At 41.6% G+C, this 19,728-nt stretch overlaps 1 protein-coding gene across 5 annotated transcripts in view; it reads right to left on the minus strand.

The window, feature by feature from the left end:
* Positions 1 to 19,728, minus strand: part of LOC129832052 (lissencephaly-1 homolog A) — a 61,516-nt gene that overhangs the window by 40,359 nt on the left and 1,429 nt on the right. The window contains exon 1 of one of the 5 annotated variants that reach the window (XM_055895786.1): positions 19,302 to 19,512. The exons of the other annotated variants lie outside the window; for them this stretch is intronic. The gene's annotated coding sequence lies outside the window, so the exon portion shown is untranslated. Of the gene's footprint in view, positions 1 to 19,301; positions 19,513 to 19,728 lie in introns of those variants that run through there. 5 annotated transcript variants of the gene reach the window in all.

Below are 19,728 nucleotides of genomic sequence, written 5' to 3' on the forward strand. Positions count from 1 at the left end.
GCCACGAGAATAAAATAAAAAATACGTGCCCCTTTCTACTCCCCAATTTTGTGGGCCCCCTTGGTCTAAAGCCGTCTCGTCACACTACTGAGAACCAGAAAGATATGGAGAGGTCACAATAATGCAGTGGACCTCTTGAATCAATAGACTGTAATATAGGCTTGGTCAACACAATGTGACACCCAGCAAGAATTCAATACATCCTCATTTTCATCAGGTGTATCGTGTCACCTGTTCAACTCTCCCAGTACCCCCTCTTCTTCTACCTTCCCACCACACTACTTCAGCCCTATGAGGTAGCCTGGTCAGGTCACGGTGGCAATTTAGTCTGGAGCCCTTGGTTCCCCCTGTAGGGAGTTCCTAACACATGTAGGATAGAGAGATGACCCAGATTCAGCCAGCTGCAGGCAGCCCACTTCAGTTCCCATCCCAATGGCTGTCCAATAGAACAGTAGAAAGCAGGACAGACTAATGGCCGACTGTACAGCCAAATCTCCAGGCAGACCCACACTAATTTCTCCATTTCCCTCAGAATTGGCTGATAACAATACAAATGAAATCAACTGACAAGGGCTTCAAAACAACAGGGCTCAAATAATTATTTTAATAATTCAATCAATCGCCTTTTTGGTCTCATGGTTTCTAAACATCTCATTACTTAATTTTATACAAACTCAAAGTAAGGGGGCATGAGTGCTTCCAAGCATACAGGAAAACATAATACACTCAGGAACCAATTGATGGTACTTGGGATTAACCTGAGTTTACAACCAAGGCCAACCGCCACGGTAAGCCTCTTAGTCTACTGGGAGCAGGATCACGTCGTCGCACCCAGACCAGTACACAAAAAACAGCTGTTAAATGCTAAAGGGGGAATCTCAAAGTATTTTCCTTGATTCCTGGGCTTCTCCTCCAATGCATTCCTTGTGTACCTACTCCTCATTTCATTCTCAACAACAACTGATGAGAGCATTGGAAGAGAAGATCAATTCCAGCCTTTGCTTCAACATAGCACCCAGGACAGGGTGACCCAAAGGCACAGGGCTACGCGTTGACTACTATTTGTGTTTTATTAAGATCCCCATTAGCTGTTTCAAAAGCAGCAGCTACTCTTCCTGGGGCCCACATAAAACAGAACATAGACAAGACCTGCTCAAGGACTTTATAAAGGCACACGTAGCCTACATATCAATGTATTCAAACTATTTTGGCAATAGGGGAGAGGCGTTGCAACTAGAGGTCGACCGATTATGATTTTTTATTTTATTTATGTATTTTTTTATTTCACCTTTATTTAACCAGGTATGCCAGCTGAGAACAAGTTCTCATTTACAACTATGACCTGGCCAAGATAAAGCGACAGTGCGACACAAACAACAGAGTTAAACATGGAATAAACAAACGTACAGTCAATAACACAATAGAAAAGTCTATATACAGTGTGTGCAAATGAAGATTAGGGAGGTAAGGCAATAAATAGGCCATAGCATCTAAATAATTACAATTTAGCAGGGAAGCAGTGTTGTATGGCATTCGTCTGGAGGTTAGTTAAGTGTCCAAAGAAGGGCCAGAAGTGTACAAAATGGTGTCATCTGCGTAGAGGTGGATCAGAGAATCACCAGCAGCAAGAGCAACATCATTGATGTATACAGAGAAGAGTCGGCCCGAGAATTTAACCCTGTGGCACCGTCATAGAGACTGCCAGAGATCCGGACAACAGGCCATCCGATTTGGCACACTGAACTCTATCGCATCTACCAGGAGAGGCAGTCATTTGAGAAACCAAGGCTGTTGAGTCTGCCAATAAGAATGCGGTGATTGACAGAGTCAAAAGCCTTGGCCAGGTCGATGAATACGGCTGCACGGTAATGTCTCTTATCGATGGCGGTTATAATATCGTTTAGGACCTTGAGCGTGGCTGAGGAGCACCCATGACCAGCTCGGAAACCAGATTGCCTAGCGGAGAAGGTACGGTGGGATTCAAAATGTTCGGTGATCTGTTTGTTGACTTGGCTTTCGATGACCTTGGAAAGGCAGGGTAGGATAGATATAGATCTGTAGCAGTTTGGGTCTAGAGTGTCTCCCGCTTTGAAGAGGGGGATAATCGCTGCAGCTTTCCAATTTTTGGGGATCTCAGACGATACGAAAGAGAGGTTGAACAGGCTAGTAATAGGGGTTGCAACAATGGCAGCGGATCATTTTAGAAAGACAGGGTCCAGATGGTTTAGCCCAGCTGATTTGTAGGGGTCCAGATTACGCAGCTCTTTCCGAACATCAGCCATCTAGATTTGGGTGAAGGAGAAATGGGGGAGGCTTGGGCAAGTTGTTGTGGGGAGTGCAGAGCTGTTGACCGGAGTAGGGGTAGCCAGGTGGAAAGCATGACCAGCCGTAGAAAAACGCTTATTGAAATTCTCAATTACGTGGATTTATCAGTGGTGACAGTGTTTCCTAGCCCCGGTGCAGTGGGCAGCTGGGAGGAGGTGCTCTTATTCTCCATGGACTTTAGTGTCCCAGAACTTTTTGGAGTTAGAGCTGCAGGATACAAATTTGTTTGAAAAAGCTAACCTTAGCTTTCCTAATTGACTGTGTATATTGTTTCCTAACTTTCCTGAAAACTTGCATATCGCGGGGGCTATTTGATGCTAATGCAGAATGCCACAGGATGATTTTGTGCTGGTCAAGGGCAGTCAGGTCTGGAGTGAACCAAGGGCTATATCTGTTCCTGGTTCTACATATTTTGAAAGGGGCATGCTTATTTAAGATGGTGAAGAAAGCACTTTTAAAGAATAACCAGGCATCCTCTACTGACGAAATGAGGTCAATATCCTTCCAGGATACCCGGGCCAGGTCGATTAAAATGGCCTGCTCGCTGAAGTGTTTTAGGGAGCGTTTGACAGTGATGAGGGGTGGTCGTTTGACAGCGGACCCATTACAAACACTATATAATAAAAAATGAAATATGTTCAATTTGGTTTAAATAATGCAAAAAAAAAAAAAGTGTTAGAGAAGAAAGTAAGTGCAATATGTGCCATGTAAAAAAACGAACGTTTAGGGTCCTTTTAACTTGAGTTACTCCCAGTTTTAGGTTGTAGTTATTATACAACTATTTCTCTCTATACCATTTGTATTTCATAGACCTTTGACTATTGGATGTTCTTATAGGCATGATAGTACTTCCAGCCTAATCTCAGGAGTTGATAGGCTTGAAGTCATAAACAGCACCGTGCTTCAAGCATTACGAAAAGCTGCTGGCAAACGGAAGAAAGTGCGGTTTGAATGAATGCTTACGAGCCTACAGCTGCCTACCACCGCTCAGTCAGACCGCTCTATCAAATATCAAGACTTAATTATAATATAAACACACAAAAATACGAGCCTTAAGTCATTAATAAATGTTTTTTTTTAAAACAGATTACCGATTGTTATGAAAACTTGAAAATCGGCCCCAATTAAAATCGGCCATTCCGATTAAATCGGTCGACCTCTAGTTGTAACCTACTGGAAGAACATTCAATACATTTCTTATATTAGTCAACAGTCAATTTGAAGCCTAGGTGACCCTAAGGCTGGGGAATTTCCACCTGTTGCTATTTTGCAAGAGAAAGGGAACCCACTTTGACAGCAAGAGAAGTGTACCTACATCAAATCTAGAGACAAAACGTATAAAAGCAGAGGTTGCCTAGTCAATAGATTAGGGCTGTCCCTAACAAAAAATCTTGGTTGACCGAGAGTCATCTGTTCTTTCGACCAATTGATTGGTAGACATTTTTTTTTTTTTATGTGTATTTTTCTCTCTATATATATATAGAGAGAGATATCTAGGATGTGTTATTTTAGTGTTCCCTTTATTTTTTTGAGCAATATATATATATTGCTCAAAAAAATAAAGGGAACACTAAAATAACACATCCTAGATCTGAATGAATGAAATATTCTTATTAAATACTTTTTTCTTTACATAGTTGAATGTGCTGACAACAAAATAACAAAAATTATCAATGGAAATCAAATGTATCAACCCATGGAGGTCTGGAGTTGGAGTCACACTCAAAATTAAGTGGAAAACCACAACTGATCCAACTGATCCAACTTTGATGTAATGTCCTTAAAACAAGTCAAAATGAGGCTCAGTAGTGTGTGTGGCCTCCACGTGCCTGTATGACCTCCCTACAGCGCCTGGGCATGCTCCTGATGAGGTGGCGGATGGTCTCCTGAGGGATCTCCTCCCAGACCTGGACTAAAGCATCCGCCAACTCCTGGACAGTCTGTGGTGCAACGTGGCGTTGGTGGATGGAGCGAGACATGCTGTCCCAGATGTGCTCAATTGGATTCAGGTCTGGGGAACAGGCGGTCCAGTCAATAGCATCAATGCCTTCCTCTTGCAGGAACTGCTGACACACTCCAGCCACATGAGGTCTAGCATTGTCTTGCATTAGGAGGAACCCAGGGCCAACCGCACCAGCATATGGTCTCAAAAGGGGTCTGAGGATCTCATCTCAGTACCTAATGGCAGTCAGGCTACCTCTGGCGAGCACATGGAGGGCTGTGCGGCCCCCCAAAGAAATGCAACCCCACACCATGACTGACCCACCGCCAAACCGGTCATGCTGGAGGATGTTGCAGGCAGCAGAACGTTCTCCACGGTGTCTCCAGACTCTGTCACGTGCTCAGTGTGAACCTGCTTTCATCTGTGAAGAGCACAGGATGCCAGTGGCGAATTTGCCAATCTTGGTGTTCTCTGGCAAATGACAAACGTCCTGCACGGTGTTGGGCTGTAAGCACAACCCCCACCTGTGGACGTCGGGCCCTCATACCACCCTCATGGAGTCTGTTTCTGACCGTTTGAGCAGACACATGCACATTTGTGGCCTGCTGGAGGTCATTTTGCAGGGCTCTGGCAGTGTTCCCCCTGCTTCTCCTTGCACAAAGGGAGGTAGCGGTCCTGCTGCTGGGTTGTTGCCCTCCTACGGCCTCCTCCACGTCTCCTGATGTACTGGCCTGTCTCCTGGTAGCGCCTCCATGCTCTGGAGACTACGCTGACAGACACAGCAAACCTTCTTGCCACAGCTCACATTGATGTGCCATCCTGGATGAGCTGCACTACCTGAGCCACTTGTGTGGGTTGTAGACTCCGTCTCATGCTACCACTAGAGTGAAAGCACCGCCAGCATTCAAAAGTGACCAAAACATCAGCCAGGAAGCATAGGAACTGAGAAGTGGTCTGTGGTCACCACCTGCAGAACCACTCCTTTATTGGGGGCGTCTTGCTAATTGCCTACAATTTCCACCTTTTGTCTATTCCATTTGCACAACAGCATGTGAAAGTTATTGTCAATCAGTGTTGCTTCCTAAGTGGACAGTTTGATTTCACAGAAGTGTGATTGACTTGGAGTTACATTGTGTTGTTTAAGTGTTCCCTTTATTTTTTTGAGCAGTGTATATATATTTATATATATTTGTTTGAATAAAATCCACTATATGTAGGTTACTGTCTGATGCTTAAGCACAGCAATTAAAAATTAAGACACAAATTAAAGGAGCCAGAGATTACAGCCTAACCAAAAGAATCCTGTTCCAGACCCGCCCCTCTTCCTCCCGCTGCTGGTCTTCCCAGATTCTGCCATTAGGAAACTTCTAGTTGACGATAATATGCTACACCAGCGTTGCCAAGTTTTCATACCATTCCTACTGATCTGCGTGCCAGTTATTATTTTCATTTAATTTATAATGAAGTCTTCATATCTCAAAATCAATGTCATGTGGTTAGTCAAATCTATCTAAATGAAAAATCTAAAAGTTACTTCTATTACCATTGCCAAAAAATATATATCCTATAAATCACCTTTGCTATGCATGGCCTGTCAGCAAGGAACTTGAAACATTGTATCAACTATTAACTTGGGTCTGGCCTGAAGCTTGCTCTAGCAAACTGGAACAATTTTATAAAATATTCTGGGCCCTCAGTTTACTGCACCAGTGAGCTCCTGACAGACAGACACAGCAGTAGGCTATTTGCATAAGTAAATAATCAGGTAGGCCTTTATGACATTTCCACCAGATCTGAGCTAGACATTTTTTTTCACCTTTCATGCTGAATGGTTATAGAACGAGAAAGCTGGAAAGATTGCTCAAATTGACAATAGTTCCTCAAAGTAGCCTTTTTTCAATGATTAAAAAAACGGACTTCCTTTACCTTCTTTTTGAGGCAATGAAAAATTACTTTGTCTTAACTCACCATCAGTGTGAAGCTTCTCAATCAGAAATAGTATCAGATCCCCAAATGGGCACATGTATAAGCCTACATTTGCGCGCGGCCTAGGCCTAATCAGGTGCATGTCCTTACAAGATTAACAGGAGCACTCCAAACAAAATAATGAATAGATTGACAAACCGTAAACGTAATGAAATAAACCAACACTTGTCACAAGTTAAACCTAGGTTGTGTACTCTGCAAACAACGTGTCCACTCCTACAACGCTAAAAATGTAATAAAATAAATGCATTAAAATAAATGACCCTTACCAAACATTGTAGATGAGAAATAATGGTAATTAACGGTAAATGTACAACTGGTGATACTGGTGTGCCATCCCTGCGGCCTCAACAATGGATTAGTCAACTCAAACAAGTGTCTCGTGTGCCATAATATTTTATTTTGCCACAGCTCACCTAAAAATAAAATAAAAAGTCGACCAACAGCCAATCAACCCCCAAAAAGAAATTTGACCAGTCAACTAAAGGGGTCAGCCCTACAATAGATTCTACACAAAACAAGCATTGAGGAATACCGGAATCAATAAAAAATGGAAACAGTGGTTCTTTATCAGCGGTTGGTGGACTTGACACTGATGTAGCAGTGCAGTCAGAACTGGCTATCAGCAGCAGATAGTTAGAGGAAAGATACATGGGGCTTTGGCTTTGAACTCTGCTGTGAATGTGAAGTGCCCTGGGCACCACCTGACCTATGAACACTGATGTCATCACCATGCCAGCGGTAACCACCCTGTCATACAGTGACTGCAGGGGGAAAGTCTCAGGGGTTTATTCAGTGAGGTGAATCGTTCACAACGTTGCAGATAGAACACAGCATTGGTTGCTCCCATGTGTCATACACTCCAGACAGGGGCTACATGGCTGGCAACATGAAAGCAGTAGGCTTGCTCTGGATAAAAGCCTGCTAAATGACTGTAGTGCAATCTAACATGTTGATTTCCCAAACTAGATATTTTTACTATTAACTTCTTGAGAATACAGGGGGTGCTGTTTTCGCATTAGCATAAGTTCCTCTACAGATTAAACTGCCTCTTATTCAATTATTGCTCTTACTATATGCATATAATTAATACAATTGGATAGAAAACAATCTATAGTTTCTAAAACCATTTCAATTTTGTCTCTGAGTGAAACAGAAGTCATTTGACAGCACTTTCCCTGACCAAGAAGAAGAATGCAAGATGTGTATGCTCGCTTCAACGCTCTGCCTATATATGGTCACGCCACCTATGACCCGAAACACACTTCATTCGTCTTCCTCTGGGTGTCAAGAGGACGTCAGAGGAGAAATTTTTTGTTTATCTTGTACTGACGTGAAATAAGACCTATTTCTTTGGCGTGACCGACAACTTCCGGTTCTCTGAATCGCGCGATTTGGAGGTGCGATTGTCTACTGTTTTGCTGCCGTTACGGATGAAAACTATCTCCGTCTCGAAGTTTGTTTGATACATGTGACCATATCATCTTAATGTATGTTTTTTCAATATAGTTTAATCAGATTATTTTAATTTTTTAGGGAGTTTTGCCGTGTTCCGTTCTGTGAGTTTTTTTTACTTTGGACAGAACCGTGCCAGTCGACCAGTACCTATGCTAAATGAAGAGGGAAAGTTGCCATTATGAATGGATTGAACGACTCATCAGGACTAAGGACACCTTGATCAACATTCTGATGAAAGATCAGCAATAGTAAGACCCAATTTACGATGTTATTTCATATATCTGTCGTTCATGTGAACTGGTCGGGGGCGCCCAGCTGGTTCTGGCTGGCGTGGCTATGCTAATTTAGCGCTACATTTTGTTTTCGCTATAAAACATTAATAAATCTGAAATATTGTTTGGATTCACCAGATGTTGGGCTTTCAATATCTGTACGCTGTGTATTTTTTCTGAAATGTTTTAAGACAAGTAATTAGTTATATGACGTTGGTCTCTGTAATTGTTCTGGCTGCGTCGGCACTATTTCAGATTGCAGCTGCAATGTAGAACTGTGATTTATACCTGAAAAATGCACATTTTTCAAAAAAAAACTATGCTATACCATAAATGTTATCAGACTGTCATCTTATGAAGTTGTTTCTTGGTTAGTGGCTATATATATTTTTATTTAGTCGAATTAGTGATAGCTACTGACGCAGGAAAAAACTGTTGGAGTAAAAAAATTGTGTCTTTTGCTAACGTGTTTAGCTAATAGATTTACATATTGAGTCTTCCCTGTAAAACATTATAAAAATCTGAAATGGTGGCTTTATTCACAGGATCTGTATCTTTCATTAGGTGTCTTGGACTTGTGATTTAATGATATTTAGATGCTACTATTTAATTGTGACGCTATGCTAGCGATGCTAATCAGTGTGGGGGGGTGGGGGGTGCTCCCGGACCCGGGGTAGGTGCTCGGTAGAGGTTAATAGCTGGCTTCTGTGTGTAATTTGTGTATCGTGTTTGACATTGCTCTTTACCATTCTCATTACAGTGTTTTGTCAGTAGTAAGTACAATGTTGGAGCTAGTGTTGTCACAATATCAACGGTACAATACCAGGCCAAGTATCACAATACCAAGTAGTATCGCCATACCACAGAGGGAAAAAATAAAAATAAATCTGTTCTAGCGTCCTGTTGGTCACGTACCCCAGACACTTGTTCCCGTTTTCTAAACGTTCTGCGCATGTGCTACACAAAAACCTGTCACTGAAATTCACAATTCACACGCTATACAACACATTGAATTTCACTTCATATTGTTCAGTGTATAATAGGAAACTGCATAGAATGGCTGATTTGCCAATATTTGTTAACCTGTTTGGGCTGCAGGGGCAGTATTGAGTAGCCGGATAAAAGGTGCCCATTTCAAACGGCCTCGTACTCAATTCTTGCTCGTACAATATGCATATTATTATTACTATTGGATAGAAAACACTCTCTAGTTTCTAAAACCGTTTGAATTATATCTGTGAGTAAAACAGAACTCATTTTTCAGCAAACTTCCTGACAGGAAGTGGAAAATCTGAAATCGATGCTCTGTTCTAGGGCCTGCCTATAAATGTCCTTGATATATATCAGTATACATGCACTTCATACGTCTTCCACTAGATGTCGACAGGCAGTGAGAGAAGAAATTGAGTGAATAACTTGATCTGGAGTCGAATAAATGCTCTTTGTATGAGGTGTCACCAGTTTCCTGTTTTCTGGAGAGCACGTGAAGGGACCTGGTTTTGCCTTCTGTACAGCTGTCGTTATAGACGACTAATATCTCTGGCTTTGATTTTATTTGATACATGTGACAATATCATCGTAAAGTATGTTTTTTCAATATAGTTGTATTAGATTATTGACATTTTTTCGGGACGTTAGGCGTGTTGCGTTGTCTGCGTTTGTTCACGAAGGAGAGCTTAGCGCCACTTTGCTAGCTTTCCGTGCTAATTGACTGGAGAAGAGGACATTCTAAATCCAAACAACGATTGTTCCCGACAAAGGACTCCTTGTACAACATTCTGATGAAAGATCATCAAAAGTAGGACCCATTTTATGATGTTATTTCATATATCTGTCGAACATGTTGTACTAGTAGTTTGCGGCCAGGTTTTGGGCACGCTCTCGCCATAACGTAAACCGCATATCGTAATGAAGTTATTTTTAGAATTCTAACACAGCGATTGCATTAAGAACTAGTGTATCTATCGTTTCCTATACAACATGTATTTTTTAGTTATGTTTATGAATAGTCATTTGGTCAGAATATGTGAGTGCCAGAAAAATATCCGGACGTTGTGGGAAAAAGATGCTACGTTAGCACAATGTATAACCACTGATTTCAGCTCTAAATATGCACATTTTGGAACAAAACATAAGTGTATGTATAACCTGATGTTATAGGACTGTCATCTGATGAAGCTTATCAAGGTTAGTCAAAAATTATATATATTTTGCTGGTTTGTTACGATCGCTAACTTTTGCTGCTGGGGAATGGCTTGTGTTTCTGGCTATTGTGGTAAGCTAATATAACGCTATATTGTGTTTTCGCTGTAAAACACTTAAGAAATCGGAAATAATGGCTGGAATCACAAGATGCCTGTCTTTCATTTGCTGTACACCATGTATTTTTCAGAAATGTTTTATGATGAGTATTTAGGTATTTGATGTTGGTGTCTGTAATTACTCTGGCTGCTTCGATGCCATTTCTGACAGTAGCTGTGATGGTAGCTGCAACGTAAAACTGATTTATAGCTCAAATATGCACATTTTTCGAACAAAACATAGATTTATTGAATAAGGCCTACCTGTGACTTGGCTGGAGGAATGGGAGAAAGGACTAAACATGCATAATGATCTGCATGTCATTGTGTCACAGCTCATGAGTAGCAGAACCCTTTCCTTTCTTTCCATGCCAATCACATTTGCCTAGACCTACTGTCAGGTTACCAGGTTGTTAGATAGCTAGGTAACATGACTGAACAACGTTTGGTAATGTAGCTAACAACCTGGTAACCAATAATTAGCGACCCAGGAACAGTTTAAAAACGGCCTGCTGAATGAGTGTTCAATAGTGAAATAGCAGCAGACTATTCCAATAATCTTGATTATCATCATACCCAAGGTGATGTGAGTGTGTGTGTGTGTGTGTGTGTGTGTGTGTGTGTGTGTGTGTGTGTGTGTGTGTGTGTGTCTTTGCTCAGAGTTCTTCAACTTTCCCTGTGGTCAGACAGGGCTCTACAGTGCGACCACTTAACTCGCATATGCACATAAATATTTTAGTTGACAGACCTGGAGCTTAGAAAAACTATGTATTCTTGCATCAAAGTAATTTTTTTAATCGAAACATGTCAGTTTAAGCTAGAGATATCAGCATTTGCCAATGTCACATCTGCAGTGAAAGGTGACAGAGCTGGGGCTGTGTTTCAGACCATGAGACATCCCGATAATCTTGTCTTCCCACAAAACCGTCTGTAGCGTCCGAACGGTTTGACCTAGAAAAGGGGAGACTCTCAAACACGATGGTGGTCTCCGCTTTGCTCTACAACCCCCCACAAGTGTCAAGGTACTCATCTATAGATGGTACAGTCGATGTGCCAAATTCTGTTAGTAGCGTGCAAACAGTCACAGGACTCATCTTTAGGTAACCAGTAATGTTTTTTTTATTTTTATGAATGGACGTATGAAGGTATTTTAAAGGCCAAATTCAATATTTTAATCAAATTACCCCTTTTTTTATACCTAAAGGGGTCCTAAAATTCCAAATCAAAAGGATTCATAACTTATTATTTATTTTTTAACTGTCAGTTTAGAACCCCCCAACGGCTTAGACTTTTAATAGTTCATCGCTAATATTTTTCATTGAGCTCCTGAATTTCTGTATGCGCCTATTTTTCAACTTAGGCGCAAACCTACTCCTTGTAAAACAAAGTCAGCGTAGAGCCCTGTCAGGCATGGCACAGTAAAGACTCAATATTCTAAGAATGGCTCAATTCACAGGGAATATTTCTTAGTCAACACTCCACTGACACTAAAAACAGGAAAACAATGTTTGAAACCATCTAGGTAATGTCAATAACTGTTATAAAAATGCAGTCTTTGTGAGGCAAGTTCTCACAGCCTTCAAACAGTGAGGTGTACGTGAATTTACAATATCTTGATTTACAATCAACTAAGACTAGTAGGCTAGTTGACATCTGATTATAAATGTAAAGAATAATAAAAGCAGTAAGCAGATTAGCTGTAGGCCTACAATAGCATATCAAAGATGAAAATCTAGAGATGTAAGCATGAGTCAACAGGCTAACAGAATAACCGTTGAATTTCTTCAACGTCTTAATCCTTACAATAGTAATGTACACTGATATTGCATTTAGTCAATGCCTTCCTGAAGTCCAACAAAGCCATAAACAAAGGAATGGCAAATGCTTCAGCGGTACACTTCTATGGAATGATGGAAACAATGGGTGGCGCACACGTGCTATTTAGCAGCATGTAGTATTTAGCAGCTCTACCATACTGTGCCAAACAAAGAATACAGCAATAGGGATTTAGAAGAATCCCTGCCCAGGGGCAAGTCCAATATCACTGCATTCCCTTTCCCAGATTTCCACATCCAAGTACCAATCACAATAGCATGATTCCTTTGCTGTCGCCACCCCCACAACAATCCAAAATGGCTTTGAATATAGAGTGCATTAAATGTTGAAGCCCTGGGCCTGTACTCAAAGCCTCTCGGTTTAGGAAAGTTGATCTAGGATCAGGTCTCCAGTCTATTTGAAAAGCAAAACTGATCCTGGATCAGCACTAGCTTTATGAATGCAGGGCCCTGACTACCTCTCGTCTGTCACCTGACTGTTGTGATTATTGGATGAATAATCGCTACAGGCCAGGGCTCTATATTGCGACCATTTTACTTGCATATGTGCCTAAATATTTTGCTGTGGGAACTGGAATTTTTATTTAGGAGCACCAGCGCACGTAGAAAACTGAAAATAAATCAGATCATAATTGTTGCAATGATTACTTCCCTGTGCCGCAGCCCGAGTGCCACAGAGAATACAGTGAGCACAGATTGACACTCATCCTTGCATCACTACTAGAAAGAAAATGACGTGTCACCTCATTTTTCAAATGGCTCCAACATTTCTTTAGCCCTATTCAGACGGGATAAATTTTATTGGGAGTGGTCGGGTAATGTAATTAAATGCACAAAACACCACATCTGTCATTTTAGTTCCACCCGAATCTGCCATGTCATTAATTTTTTACATGGCAGGAGCGTAATAAATCGAACCAAATTGCCGAGGTCCTCTGATAATTGTAGTCCCGTGTGAATCAACATTAGAGAAATTTCTGAGTTTCACAGGTGTTGCTCACGGTTTGAGAAACAAAAAAAGATTGGATAAATTGAACAAAATGCTATGCAAAGCCTATATATGAAGGGCCTACATGTATCAACTTTCAGTGAATGCTTTTATTTACAGTACCAGTCAAAAGTTGACACCTACTCATTCCAGGACATCAACTATGAAATAACACATATGGAATCACGCCGTAAACAACAAAGTGTTAAACAAAACATTTTAGATTCTTCAAAGTAGCCACCCTATTGCCTTTATAACAGCTTCGCACACTCATTCTCACAACCAGATTCATAAGGTAGTCACCTGGAATGCATTTAAATGAACAGGTCTGCCATGTTAACTTCTTTGGTATAGTGGGCAGCATTTTCACTTTTGGATGAATTTCGTGCCAATAGGGAACTGACTCCTACTCTGTCCCAGATGCTAATATATGCATATTATTATTACTATTGGATAGAAAACACTCTGAAGTTTCTAAAACTGTTTGAATTATGTCTGTGAGTATAACAGAACTCATATGGCAGGCAAAAACCTGAGAAAAAATCCAAACAGGAAGTGAAAAATCTGAGAGTGGTCGTTGTTAAAGTCATCGCCTATTCAATTCCCTGTAATATATGGATCCGTTTGCACTTAATACGCCTTCCACTAGATGTCAACAGTCAGTAGAACGTGGAATGAAGCTTATGCTGTGTTGTGGGAAAGGATGGGAGGGGAATGAGTCAGTGGTCTGGCAGATTGCCAGTTCTTGGTCGCGCGCTTTCCTCATTATATCGTCTTGCGCTCCATTACTTATAGAGACTGAAAATAATTCTCTGGTTGGAACCTTATTGGATATAAATTATAACAGCATCCTGAAGATTGATTCTCTACTTACTTTGACCAGTTTATTCGACCTGGAATATAACTTTTTGAAGTTTTCGTCCGACGTTTGCCTGCATCTGCGCGAGAGTTTGGACACGTGCACTACACATGCTAGTAAAATTAGCTAATTGGACATAAGTAACGGACATTATCGAACAAAACAACGATTTATTGTGGAACTAGGATTCCTGGCACTGCATTCTGATGAAGATAATCAAAGGGAATATTTATGATGTTATTTCGTATTTCTGTTGACTCCAACATGGCGGAGAAATGTTGTTACTATCTGAGAGCCGTCTCAGATTATTGTATGGTGCGCTTTTTACGTAAACTTTTTTTAAATTTTTTATCTGACACAGCGGTTGCATTAGGAACAAGTGTATCTTTAATTATATGTAAAACATGTATCTTTCAAAGTTTATGATGAGTATTTCTATTATTTGACGTGGCTCTCTGTAATTACTCAGGATATTTGAGGCATTTCTGAACATGGCGCAAATGTAAACCGAGATTTGTGGATATAAATATGCACATTATTGAACAAAACATAAATGTATTGTGTAACATGATGTCATATGAGTGTCATCTGATGAAGACGTTCAAAGGTTAGGCTACCATTGAGCTAAACGACTATCGCTCTGTAGCACTCACTTCCGTCATCATGAAGTGCTTTGAGAGATCATATCACCTCCACCATACCTGACACCCTAGACCCACTCCAATTTGCTTACAGCCCCAATAGGTCCATAGACTATGCAATCACACTGCACTGCCCTAACCCACCTGGACAAGGAGGAATACCTATGTAAGAATGCTGTTCATAGATTACAGCTCAGCATTTAACACCACAGTACCCTCCAAACTCGTCATTAACTTCTTATGGCTGCAGGGGGCGTATTGAAAAACTGGAAAATATGTGCCCATTTCAAACGGCCTCTTAATCAATTTTTGCTCTTACAATACGCATATTATTACTACTATTGGATAGAAAACAGTCTCTAGTTTCTAAAAACGTTTGAATTATTTCTCTAAGTGGAACAGAACTATTTTTACAGCCCATTTCCTATCCGGAATTGAGATTTCCAAAATCGATGTCTCTCTTCAAGACCTTGTCTATAAAAGGGCATGTCACTTGGGACCATAGAAACACGTCATACGCCTTCCCCTGGGTGTCATGCGGAAGTGAGAGCAGAAAGGACTTGAATATCTCGTTCAGGGCTTGAATACAGCCTCTTGGAGTGAGAGGACCGCCATAATTTTTTTTCTCCCAGGCGCGAAGTTGGACTTTGTATTGCCTCCTGGAAAACTGTCGTTATACGTGAATATAGTCTCCGGCTTCGATTTGACTTGATACATGTCACAATATCATCCTAAAGTATGTTTTTTCAATATAGTTTAATTATATTATTGAAATTTATTCAGGACTTTAGACGTGATGCTTTGGAAGAATTGTTTGAAGAAGGAGAGGTTAGCGCCGCACGGCCAGTGTGCTTGCTAATTCAAGAGGGAAATAGTTAGTTCTGGATCCCAAACAAAGACTGTACTGGACAATGGACCCCTTTACAAGATTCTGATGGAAGATCAACAAAGATAAGGACCCAATTTGGGATGCTATTTAATATATCTGTCGAGCTGTGCTATCGCTACCGATTACTTGGAATCAATGTTGTTGTGTGTTAGCCATTGCAGTAAGCTAATATAACGATTGTGTTTTCGCTGTAAAACACTTAAAAAAAAATCGGAAATATTGTCTGTATTCACAAGATCTTTGTCTTTCATTTTGCTATACACCATATATTTTTCTGAAATGTTTTATGATGAGTAATTAGGTAGTTGACGTTGGTGTCTGTATTTACTCTGGCTACTCCCGTGCGATTTCTGACTAGCTATGATGGTAGCAGTAATGTAAAACTGATTTATAGCTAAAATATGCACATTTTTTTAACAAAACATAGATTTATTGTGTAACATGTTATAGGACTGTCATCTGAGGTAGTTTTTTCTAGGTTATTTAGGTTGGTTCTAGGTTAGCTAGGTTGGCTTGTGCATGCTACTTGCATCCTACTTGTGCTGTGAAAAATGTCTGTCCTCTTTTTTATTTGGTGGTGAGCTAACATATATTTATGTGGCGTTTTCTCTGTAAAACATTTTTCAAAAATCGGACATGTTGGCTGGATTGACAAGATGTTTATCTTTCAAATGCTGTATTGGACTTGTTAATGTGTGAAAGTTAAATATTTTTAAAAAATAGATTTTGAATTTCTGCAATAGAGCTGGATGTTGTCATAAGTGTACCGACGTCGGGACAGCCCGCCTAACAGGTTAAGCTCGAGACCATGGGTCTCGACCCCACCCTGTGCAACTGGATCCTGGACTTTCTGACGAGCCGCCCCCAGGTGGTGAAGGTAGGAAACATCACCTCCAATCCGCTGATCCTCAACTCTGGGGCCCCACAAGGGTGCGTGCTCAGCCCCCTCCTGTACACCCTTTTCCATGACTGCAGGGCCAAGCACGCCTCGACCACAATCATCAAGTTTGCAGCTGACAACAGTAGTAGGCTTGATTACCAACGATGACGGGACAGCCCATAGGGAGGTGGTGAAAGCCTTCGGAGTGTGGTGTCTGGAAAATAACCTCACATTCAACGTAAACAAAACAAAGGATGATCGTGGACTTCAGGAAACAGCAGAGGGATCACCCCCCTATCCACATGGACGGGACAGCAGTGGAGAAGGTGGAAAGCTTCAAGTTCCTTGGCGTACACATCACAGACAAACTGAAATGGTCCACCCACACAGACAGTGTGGTGAAGAAGGCGCAACATCAACAGCGCCTCTTCAACCTCAGGAGGCTGAAGAAATTTGTTTTGGCACATAAAACCCTCAAACTTTTACAGATGCACAATCGAGAGCATCCTGTCGGGCTGTATCACTGCCTGGTACGGCAACTGCCCCGCCCACAACCGCAAGGCTCTCCAGAGGGTAGTGAGGTCAGCACAACGCATCACCGGGGGCAAACTACCTGCCTTCCAGGACACCTACACCACCCGATGTCACAGGAAAGCCAAAAAGATCATCAAGGACAACAACCAACCGAGCCACTGCCTGTTCACCCCGCTATCATCGCGCACCCACACACTGAATAAGCTGCCCTGCCATAACACCAGCATGTGGGGGGGAGGGGGGGGGGTTCTTCTAAAATAACAGCTGGAACAGCCAGACCCTCCAACATGGCCTAAGCTACATACAGATGGGATTTTCAGAGCTAGTTATTCTCTAAATAATTACAAGCTTTGCACAGTATTTCCCTTCTAGGCAGGCAGGGCACTCCTGCAGAAATTATTTGAAGAGCTTTATCACTAATTGATAATGACGGGATTGAACATCTGGGACACACTGCATTCTTCCAGGGGTTATCAACTGGGCTGGCTGCAATGGCTATTATACAAGCTAAACTATCCAGGGATAAAATGGAAGCCTGCTGCTACTATTCATTCAGATAAAACATTCATTCTTAAACTTTACACATACCAAACGGAACAAATCTTAGCCTTGTTGACTAGCCACATCCTAGCGAGAGTTGTGGGAGAAGTCAATCTTGGCTACTCTTCCTTCCATGCATATTTAAGCAGTCCAATTGAAACAGATGGCAGGAGGGAGGAACCATGATCGAGTGCAGTGACTGAATGTGCACTGCTGCTGCCGAGAAGCTAAGTGAGGCCAATAAAGCATGGTCTGGCCATCAATGCTGTCAGAGTCCCCTGATAGAAAAGACATGATTAGCAGATCAAAGTAAACATCCTCTGAGGGAGTGCTGTGCTCAGCAGCAACACTGTGGTCTGTACTACAAACAGGACTCTGGGAGAGTCTGAGAAGAGGTGATGCTACAGGCCAGGGCAACACATCAGTGAGTGGTAGCTAAACCACTGACACAAGACAAACTTTTATAACGCTATTCATTATATAATTAATCTCAAAGTGCTTTAAAATGCACCAAAATTACATAGGATAAGGCTACTTAACAAATCCAAGTTGACTGCACATAGGCCAAAATTAAACTGATGAGAATATAGATAGAATTAAGTGTTTTCGGTATATTTTCAATTGATCCATGTAGGATATGCAGTGCACTGTGCAAATCAAGGATCAAGACATTATCCATTTTTAGTTATGCATTACAGGATTTGGGAATCAAGCTGCTATATAGAACAATGGCATGCGCTGACAGAAGATATTACACACACTGTCACCATATTCCCCAGTCTTTCCAGGAATGTCGGGGGGGATTTTCAGGCACAAATGCCCGATTTTGCTAAGGCAATTCTGACATATGCATTAATTGACAAATTTGGGGAACATTCTTGGGTGAGAGGTAGCTTCATTGAACCATATTATGCAGTAAATGTGCAGTGATTGGTTGAAATAGTAGGCCTTTTTGTACTGCAGTGATGGGTCAGTTTTATGCAACAATATTGTGATGATTTGACTTATGCGGAAATAGTGGAGTGATTTCCAATTCCTCGCATAATATGCAGGAAATGATTGATTAAAAAAATGTGGGATTACAGAAACCTGGAAAGACTGATTTCCAATCCAAAACCCATTGAATGAGCAGTGGCACCAAGCCGTCATGTGAAGGTGAACCCAACATGGCTGTCCCAGATCCAGAGAAAGGAGGGGAGCTGCTGGCCTGGCAGGTCATTACTAGCAGTGTGTGTGTGTGTGTGTGTGTGTGTGTGTGTGTGTGTGTGTGTGTGTGTTAGACCAGTCCTCCTGTGCTGAAGATCAGCAGCCACTGTCCTACTGTGACCTCTGGGCTGGAGCTCAAATCAGGGTAACGTGGGCATCTGGTGCCGACTGTGTCAGTGAGGCACTCGGCATTTACAAAAATGACACACCCTGTCTCATCCTCTCCATCTCTCTTACCCTGCCTCCTCCTCCACAGAGAGGGTAATCAAACACCCTCCCCAGAGCAATTTGAAAAAACACATTTTCGATGTCGCTATTGGTCAGGTACTACTCAAAAAACTGAAAGGCAGGCTGAACACTCAGTCCAGTTGACATAGTCACACCTCTGATAACAGCCAAATATCACAGCATGTGTATAGCCATTTTGTACAATAGATACTTTCGAGGGTACACGTGTGTTTATATTCTCACGATAATGTGCTTTCTTTTCTAAATGAGCCTGGAAAGTTGTCAAGCCTGCAACCACAAACAAGTAGCCTATTAACAGATCTTACAACTTCAACATCTCTGATTGCTTACATCAAGTGACTGTACCTATTCAACCAAGAACCACATTAGCTACAACTGAAGGAAAAAATATAGCTACCGAGTTATTAATTGAAGCTCCACTCCTAAAACAATCCCATCATCATTTCAGTTGCATCAGCTGCTGCAGCAGTCCTTACAGGCGTAGCCAAGCTCTGGTCTGTCCAGGATGAAATAGTACATTAAGGGGAGGAGGACTGTATAGCAAAGGATCCTGGCTACAAACAAGACAGGGGTACCATCCACAAGGCGGGCGAGGAGGGGAATGACTAGTCAGTTTCAGTGGAAAGTGATGCAGGCTGAAGGATCCATTCTGCAGTAGCAGAGGGGTGGCGTCTTTTCTAACCGAATAGAGGGTATCACTGCCTTTCAACCCACATGTGATCAAACTGAAACTATAGTCGCTCCTTAAATCGATATCAATCCCCAAATAAAAGGGAAAAGTATTTTAGAAAACATAGGTTTCAAGCTGAAGTTATTGGTCAATG

This window comes from Salvelinus fontinalis, chromosome 33 (assembly GCF_029448725.1).
Source record: "Salvelinus fontinalis isolate EN_2023a chromosome 33, ASM2944872v1, whole genome shotgun sequence".
In the NCBI taxonomy this organism is placed as follows: domain Eukaryota; kingdom Metazoa; phylum Chordata; class Actinopteri; order Salmoniformes; family Salmonidae; genus Salvelinus; species Salvelinus fontinalis.